Raw genomic sequence first — 9,528 nt, 5'->3', positions numbered from 1 at the left:
TCATTTTTCCAGCAAATTAGCTTTTTACTAATCATTTAATATTAATAGAAGTATTATCTGTAGTCATTTTGCATGACTGTTAGTAATAAATCATTTGAAGGAATTGAAAACTCGGCTATTGAAAAAGTCATCTCCTTTTAGTGAGCCAAGCCAAAAGAACCGATTCTTCTAAAAGAACCGTAAATAACACTCAGTCTAATTCATCACACCGAGAAGGTGCTTTATTTGTGAAAATCTCTTTTTTTGAGAGAGATTTTAACAACTACAAAGATCTGAAGACCAAAAGAGTCTTTATAAATAGTCATTGTTATGTCTGTTGTTCTGATGATTTTACACTCCAGGTTACTTTATTTTACTGGAGTAGATATTTTTCAACTTGATTTGGTTTACAAATTGTTCGACTCTTTTCATCTGTTCTTTGATCAAAGTTGGCTGCCAAACATTTGTGGAAAATGAGGAACAATACTGTAAAAACACAACCACTCCTTCTGTTCTCTGGATAAATCAAAATCACTCAGTCAGATGATAAAAAGTGCAGTTAATCACTTTTCAAGGTCATTCATTTCTTTGTGTAAGTTACCTATCTGTAACTGTACTACCTTCAGTAGTAGTATTTTAGCAGCAGTAGTTTTGACCAGTGCTGGTGACTCATCACAGTTGATTAAAACTGTTCAGCTGTTTTGCACGATGATGTTAGAAAACATCCATGTTTGATCAACCGTCCGGTTGATCAATCAGATGGACTCATTTTCAAACAAGCAAACTGACGTGAAATCAAACATGAATGAAACACAGTAAACAGCACGGCCAGCATGCATGTGTGGCTGCAATCAGACCTTAACATTTCCTCCTCGGCGTTTTGTGTGAAGCGTGCCTGCACTCTGCGACCCCGCCATCCCAAAAGAAAAGGCAGGTCTGATGTCCAGATGATGAAAAAGTGAAAACTGTCCTCCAGAGTAATTAGTAACAGTGCACAAAGTGAAGGAGGAATGTGGAAGTGCTGGAAGCCGTGTGACGAGGTGACTTGTTTATGGAGCTCGTGTTCCGTCAAAACCATCAAAATAAAAGTGTGTGGCTCACCAGTGAGGCCTTCCAGCCACGCTGGGGAGCTGAGTCGCTTCCAAGGTCATTATTTGTTCTGGCGCTGGTGGATTTTCAGGTTTTATAGAGAGATTTGAAACAGCGGCATTTAATACGCTGGTGCTGGTCCAGTGCGCTGTTGGTTTGCTTCTCTGTAGCCGATACTCACATGCTAGCCAAGTGTTTCTGACCCTCAGGGAAGTCGACACCATGAAACTTGCCCACTCTTCCAAATGAAGGCAGAGAAACAAACACCCCTTTAACATGTTTATTTTTTCACACCTATAACACAATTTAACACACAGTGGCCGGTGCCACTGATTAAATAAATGGAGAACATCTTTCCTTTCTCTTTCCATTTCCATCATCTGGTCCGTTTAAGAAACTTTAGGCTAAGATAGGAGTTCCCTGAGATGCTTTGTGAATATGGGCACAGATCTTTGTGTTTCCCACAACCACTGACTATACGGCCCACTTTGGGACCAGAAGAACAAGACTCTGACTCACAGAAATGACTCACTGGTTCAGTCTCTACCAGGAGCACCGACTCATTACATAAAGTATCAAGCTCTTCACTTGTAAAGTGGAAGTCCTTTCACCTTTGAAATATATGTTTTAGGAATTTTGGTGGCATGTTAATACAGTTTATAGCATGAGTACACACACACACACACACACACACACACACACACACACACACACACACACACACACACACACACACACACACACGCACACACACACACACGATTACAAGTCAACTTGTATCATAGATTTGTGTAACGGTGCGACTTCGGAGGCTCAGGTGCGGTCAAACCAGCAGGAGACAGACATGTACTCTGGTAACAGTTTAGTTAAGGAAACGGAGTGAACAGAAAGGGAGCCAATCCTAGCTGGGTTCGGGTCTCCAGAGCTTGAGCTTCTGCAGGCTCTGGTGGCAGATATACAGACCCTTTCCAAAAAATTAGAATACGATGGAAAAGTGCATTTATTTCCATAATTCCATTCAAAAAGTTAAACTTTCATAGATTATAGATTCAGGGCCCACAATTCAAACGATTTCAAGTATTTATTTGTTGATTTTTACATAATTTGGGCTTCCAGCTCATAAAACCCATGAAAACAGGAATTCAAAACATTAGAATACTGTAAAAAAAAAATCTGCCCAAATTGTGTGTGTCACACACTAATCATCTACTAAACTCAGAGCACCTGCACAGGTTTCCCCAGGTGTCATTAAATTGCTTCAGTTTGGTTCAATTGTCTCAGTTCGGTTCAATATGGGGAAGACTGCAGACTTGACAACGGGCCAGAAGACCATCATTGAGACCCTCCATAGGATGGGTAAACCACAAACGTTCATAGCGAAGGAGGCTGGCAGTCAAGCAGCTGTGATGGCATGGGCATCAAACAGGTGTTGGTGCTTCTTGCAGTATGGCAGGGCCAGGTCCTGCTGAAGATGAAGATCTGCATCTCGGCATACGAGATCCTCAGCAGAAGGAATCAGGAAGTCGCTCTAAAACATTCTGGTAGGAGACTGTTGCGGTGACCTGGATTTAAGAAAGCAGAGTTTAGCAAAACCTGCACCGGACATTGCCGCCCAAGAGCAGGTGACTGACTGTGGATAGTTCACACTTGACCTCAAGGCAGCTTGGGGTCTGGTTCTCTCACTCCGTCTTCCTCCAAACCCTTGACCTTGATTCCCGAATGAAAGGCACACTTTACTTTCAAGGTCCTGTTTTCCGATGAAAGTAAAGTGTGCCTTTCATTCGGGAATCAAGGTCCAAGGGTTTGGAGGAAGACGGGTGAGGAACAGAACCCAAGCTGCTTGAGGTCAAGTGTGAAATATCCACAGTCAGTCATGATTTGGGCGGCAATGTCCGGTGCAGGTTTTGCTAAACTCTGCTTTCTTAAATCCAAGGTCACCGCAACAGTCTACCAGAATGTTTTAGAGGACTTCATGATTCCTTCTGCTGAGGATCTGTATGGAGATGCAGATTTCATCTTCCAGCAGGACCTGGCCCCTGCCCATACTGCAAGAAGCACCAACACCTGGTTTGATGCCCATGCCATCACAGTGCTTGACTGGCCAGCCAACTCACCAGACCTAAACCCCATTGAGAATCTATGGGGTATTATCAAGAGGAAAATGAGGCTCACCAGACCCAACAACAAAGAAGAGCTGACAGCAAGCATCAAGGAAATCTGGGCTTCCATAACTCCCAGGCAATGCCACGGCGCATCGAGGCAGTGATTAAGGGAAAGGGATTCCCAACCAAGTATTGAAGATTGACATATTGTTTTGAAAGTACCATATTTTGATTGATTTGATGTGATCCTAATTTCTTTGTTTTTTCTGCAAAAACTGAGAAGTAAATGGTGATTTCTTCACAGTATTCTAATGTTTTGAATTCCTGTTTTCATGGGTTTTATGAGCTGGAAACCCAAATTATGTACAAATAAACAAATACTTGAAATCGTTTGAATTGTGGGCCCTGAATCTATAATAGTTTAACTTTTTGAATGGAATTATGGAAATAAATAAACTTTTCCATCGTATTCTAATTTTTTGGAAAGGGTCTGTACTGGGGCCTGGAGTCAGGTCTGGTCGCGGTGGATCCGGAAGCAGTGGGAGCTGAGGCAGGTGAGTCTTCAGAAGGAAGGCAGAAGGAAGTGGCGTTAGCAGCAAACATCAACTGGGCGACAACACGCGTAGGCATACTAACTCAGAGTGTTACGGTCCAGCGCCAAGTGGAGTCGAGCACCCGTGTAAGAGGTGCACATGATCAGGAGAACACGAGCTCCACCCGGTCGTCACAGCTGAACTGAATCAGGTAATTAATGTCCCAGCATCTCCACTTCCTCAAACACAGCCTGGAACAAATAGGGGAGGAGAGACAGGAGAGGGAAAAACCCAAACACGCCCCTAGGAGGCCTATGAGTGGTGGGGCGTGACAGTACCCCCCCCTCCTACGTGCGCCACCTGGCGAATGTTCAGCCGACCCGGATTCTGTCAGTGGAACTCACGGATCAGGTCCGGGTCTTCAATGCGTCTCCGGGGAACCCGGGAGCATTCCTCGGGACCGTAGCCCTCCCAGTCAACCAGGTATTGGAGGCCTCGTACCCGGCGATGGACGTCCAGTAGCCGGCGCACTGAATAGACCAGACCACCATCCAACATCCTGGGTGGTGGAGGGGGATGGACAGGGGGGACTAGACTACTCTCCTCCACCGGTTTCACCTGGGATACATGAAAGGTGTGGTGAATGTGCCTCGAGGAGGGAAGCTTGAGGCGTACCGCAGGAGGGTTGATGATCTTCTCGATTTCCAAAGGTCCCACGAAGCGGGGTGCCAGTTTTCTGGACTCGACTCTCAGCGGCAGGTCCTTGGCTTTAAGCCACACCCTTTATCCAGGAGAGAACGCGGGAGCCGCGACTCGTCTTCAGTTGGCCTGGAGCTCCATCCACTTGGAGGCCTTGTGTAGGGCTGACCGGGCCCACTTCCAGGCCCTTCCACACCTCTTCATAGACGCCTGAATGGAGAAGACTGCAAGTTCAATTTCCTCGAATAGGAACAAGGGAGGTTGATACCTTGTTGGACATGTTCTTCGGGGTCTCGGGAATAAATCAAGATGTTGTGTAGATCAATAAATGCAAAATGGTCAATCATATCTCTCAGGATATTGTTCATCAGATCCTGAAAGACAGCAGGGGCATTGGTCAGTCCAAATGGCATCACCAGGTACTCGAAGTGTCCAAGGGGGATGTTGAAGGCCGTCTTCCACTCGTCTCCCTCCCAGATGCATACCAAGTTATAAGCATTCCGGCTATCCAACTTGGTAATGATGGTGGCGCCATGGAGGAGGGTGAAAGCTGGGTTGAGAAGAGGCAACGAGTATCGGTTCTTGATGGTGATGTCATTTAGGCCTAGGAAGTCGATACGGGGATGAAGGGAGCCGTTCTTCTTGCTTACGAAGAAAAATCCAGCTCCCGTTTGAGCTGACGAGCTAGCTGGAGAGCCACAAAATGTTCCTCTGCTCCGGAGTCCACCAGAGCAGATACGGACAAAGTCTGAGTCATGAAACAGAGTACCAGTTAGTTGGAGACGTTGAGGAGAATTAGTAACAGCTCAGCTTACCAGTAACCCCTCACCTACTGGGGAGCTCATCCTTTCCCCGGACACAGGGGGCAGTTGGCAATGTAGTGACCCGGCTCTCCACAGTAGAGGCAGGCGTTGGTTGAACGGCGATGGCTCCTCTCCTGCGGGGTAAGGTGAACCCGGCCTAACTGCATTGGTTCAGCATCCGTGATGGCTGACGAGACCTCCATACTGCCCAGTACTTCACATACTCCATACTTCGGAGGCTCAGGTACGGATAGACCAGCAAGAGACAGACGTGTACTCTGGTTACAGTTAATTTAAGTAAACGGAGTGAACACAATCCTAGCTGGGTTCGGGTCTCCAGAGCTTGAGCTTCTGCGGGCTCTGGTGGCAGATGGCCGAGGCTGTGTTGTGGAAGCAGGAGATACTGGGGGCTGGAGTCAGGTCTGGTCGCGGTGGATCCGGTAGCAGTGGGAGCTGAGGCAGGTGACTCTTCAGAAGGAAGGCAGAAGGAAGTGGCGTTAGCAGCAAACATCAACTGGGCAACAACACGCGTAGGCATACTAACTCAGAGTGTTACGGTCCAGCGCCAAGTGGAATTGATGATCAGGACAATACAAGCTCCACCCGGTCGTCACAGCTGAACGGAATCAGGTAATTAATCTCCCAGCATCTCCACTTCCTGGAACAAATAGGGGAGGAGAGACAGGAGAGGGGATAACCCAACCACGCCCCTATGAGGAGAGGGGCATGACAGATTGGCATCTCAATGTAAATTATTTTCTATTTTTTCTTAAAATGATTATCATGATATATTCCTTTGAAAACTTTTCTGGAAGGATTTTTTAAAAATCTTTTAAACAGAAAGTATTGGCTTTCAAACATTATTGATAAAACTTGATAACCTTTAGTTCCGTTATCTTGTGCAGACTCATTGTAGATAAAAGGACAAAGCCAGTTTTAGTAATATAAGGAGGTGAAACGACATCGAATGTGGGGGGAAAATTTTAAATCCTCAAAAACATAAATACTCAAATATCGGACTGCCAACTGTCCATTTTTCTAGGTTAATGGAAGTTGTGTATGTTGACAAAAATCATAAAACATGGAAACTAAGAGGAAAAAAGATGGACATTGAACATCTATTAAAAAAAGTTTAGGGTTTTCCTGTAGTTGTGATTATATTTCATTCTAAACCACAAACATTAATCTGTTAGCATCGTCCATCCGCCATCTGCTGGCTTTAGTCAAGGTCCTGTGCTGGAGGAGCCGAACCAGTGAGCACCAGCTGAAGGTGGGTTATGTTGACCCTGGTCAGGCCCCTGGTCCATCACGTTCACCGTCACCAATCAGCCCATGGATGCAACGTTAGAATATGCAGAATCGTCACAGAAATGCCCAGCCTGGACTCAAACCGATAACCTTCTTGCTACGACACAAGAGCACTCACCATTGCACAGTCCTTTCACCAAGTGCAAGAACAAATTTCCAATGCCCTTCACTGAGGCAGATACATTCTATTTTGCAGGAGGGGAAAAAAAATCCACCAACATATGTCAAGTCAACCTTGAAGATCACAGTCAGCTTCACTCTTCCATAAAAAGCAGATTACCGGTACTTACAAACACATGATGTTCTTTGACTGAACGCATGAAAGGAGCTTCATGGAACAGAAGTGTGCAGGTATTTCCATGTTTCCAAGGCTTGATTAGATTAGAAGATTAGAAGATTAGAAGCTTTTATTGTCATTGTACAATAAATTGCACAACAAAATTACGGTGTAGCTAAAAAACACAGTAGACATACAATAAACACCGGCAGCCATTCTCACATTCAGCATTGCATTCATCTCAGCAGACGCACCATATATACAGAATAACCTAAACATTTCACACACACATTCAGCTCTCACACAGACCCGCTCACACACACCCAAGGACATAGTGCAGTAATGTAAAAGTTAAAAGAAGCGACCAATAATAAGTTAAGTAAAATACCAATTTAGCTGCCTGAGGTACCTTGGCTAATAAGTATGTGCGGTTGAGCACAAGGTACCGGTTATTGCACAGTAATATGGAGTATGGTGTATTGCACAGTATGAGGTAGATAGATAAAACTGTACACGCCCACACTGAATCTGAAAATCTGAAAGAATCTGAAAGCCGCATGGTTAATGTGGAGGGGGCAGGACGGGGTCCGAGCCCCGGAGGACTGGGGATCCGGAGTTCACAGGTTCAAGTTCCGTTCCTGACAGGAAACCAGTGCAGGTCCCTGAGCCAGACCCTTGACCCAAAGTGCAGAGAAGTCCTTTCCCCAAAGGAACCTAAAAATTACGTTTTCTTTTCCTGGACAGGTTGAAGGCTAATTTGAGACAATGTCACACACAAAATAACACACACAATCAGTGTTTGCCGTCTTTTTCTCACAGCTTTGATGTCTCCCATGTTGCTTTTTTAAAATAAAAGATCTGCCAAATCAAGGTTCTTTTTGTCAAAATAGAATCACAATTATCCAAACATCACACTCAAGTTGCATAATCCCTAGATTGTTTGCAAAATGGCACACCTCAGTCAAAACGTATACACATATTTGTGAAAATGCTGTTAGTTTTCATTTAAAAAACACAGTCCTCAATGATCAGTCACTGTTGCAGCCAGTTTCACACTGCTGTGATGAATAAAAAAACACATTTGTAAAAAAAAAAAATGTATTGTAGGAAATATCGTGCTAGATTTTTGGTGAGACATTGTTATGTAAAGGATAATTTAGATGTAAAAAAATATCAATAGTGACAAACCCACAACATTCTTCATGAGTAGTTTGAGATATAAGGAGAATGTACACAAATAGGCCAACTATAAACTTACCAAGCGCTGCACAACACTGATGCTGTGGACTGAATATTTCAAGTATTTATTTCAATACTTACAGTATTTCTTATCATAATCAGTTACAGTAATCAACCAACAATGACATCAATGAAAAAATAAAATCTGTAGACAAATAAAAATTACTGCATGAAGTACATACATTTTGACTCTGAAGAAAAAGTACTGTAAAAGCAACAAGAATACTGTAACTATTCATCATCTCTCCTTCTGGCTGGATCAGGCCAGAACATTTCATCCACATCACAGGTGATGTCTTCATTGGCGAGGCTCCGTTGGAAGAATCGCCTCCTGTGGCGACTCCACCCTGCAGAAGCTGCTTCATATGATCCCTGGCTTCACGGCCTGAATGAGGGGCCGACGGTCTGAGGGCCGCAGGTCGTATACCTTCCAACCGCCATGCTGAAAAAAACTCTTCTATTGGATTCAGGAAGGGGGGGGGTATGGGGGACGGTATAAGACTTCAAATTCAGGGTTCTCATGGAGCCAATTCTGGACCAGAGCAGCCTGATGGAAGGAGACATTGTCTCAAACGACAATGTACCTCACCTGGTCCACTTGGTTTAATGCTGTGAGAATCTTGTGCAATCTGTCAAGAAATACAAGTATTAGATTGGCATTCTTCTTCGTTTTCATCTTCTTCTTCTTCTTCTTCTTCTAGTTCCTTCCGTTTTTGTTGAAGACAGGTGAACTCACCTGCTGCCTTTTATAGCACACCTGAGTTCTGCATTTTCAAATTAGCACACGTGTGCTTCCACACCTGGTGGATGTGATTTTCCAATTTGTTCATTAGTGTGGTCGTTGGCATTCTGGGGCTTTGTAATGGCGAGGAAGTGACGTCACAATCCTTATCTGTGTCTGAGGTGTGAAAATGTGTGTAGAGTTTTATAAATCACTGTGTGTAATGTTTTGCAAAAAGGGTGAAGCAGACATTGTGTGTAATGTGCAAATCTGTGGAGGTGTTTTGCTTCTTGGAGTAGAATTTTGCAAATTGTGTGGAAATTGTTCTTTTATTGTGAAAACAATCGTAAAAAAAAACTGTAGAGGGCCTCTGGCCAGAGCTGCTCAGTGATTGGCTGAAAGTCCGCTCTGGTTTGTTCTCATGTTTCTACCAGATGTTGAGATGAGAACAAGCAGTGAGTCTCTGATTATTAACTCCGTCACTTCTCTTCTAATTTATTGGTTTGAAAGAGAAAATTTGGCTGAAATATTGCAGGACAGATTCAACTTTATCCAATATAGTATTTTTTTTTTTAGGCTTTTTTCAAGAGAGAGGAATTGATGTAGTGTTTGAAAATATACCTGATAAACCTTTAGTTTTCCCTAAACTTAGATCAACTGTCATTTCCAGTAAACCAGTCCTAAAAACACATTAATTTTCTAATGAAGCTTCTGCTTTCTATTTGTTTACAAGAATGTTAATAAAAGATTCTTAATAAGTGTCTCTGTTAAATGTTTC

This window comes from Blennius ocellaris (assembly GCF_963422515.1).
Source record: "Blennius ocellaris genome assembly, chromosome: 6".
NCBI lineage: Eukaryota > Metazoa > Chordata > Actinopteri > Blenniiformes > Blenniidae > Blennius > Blennius ocellaris.
This window is presented reverse-complemented; position numbering follows the sequence as displayed.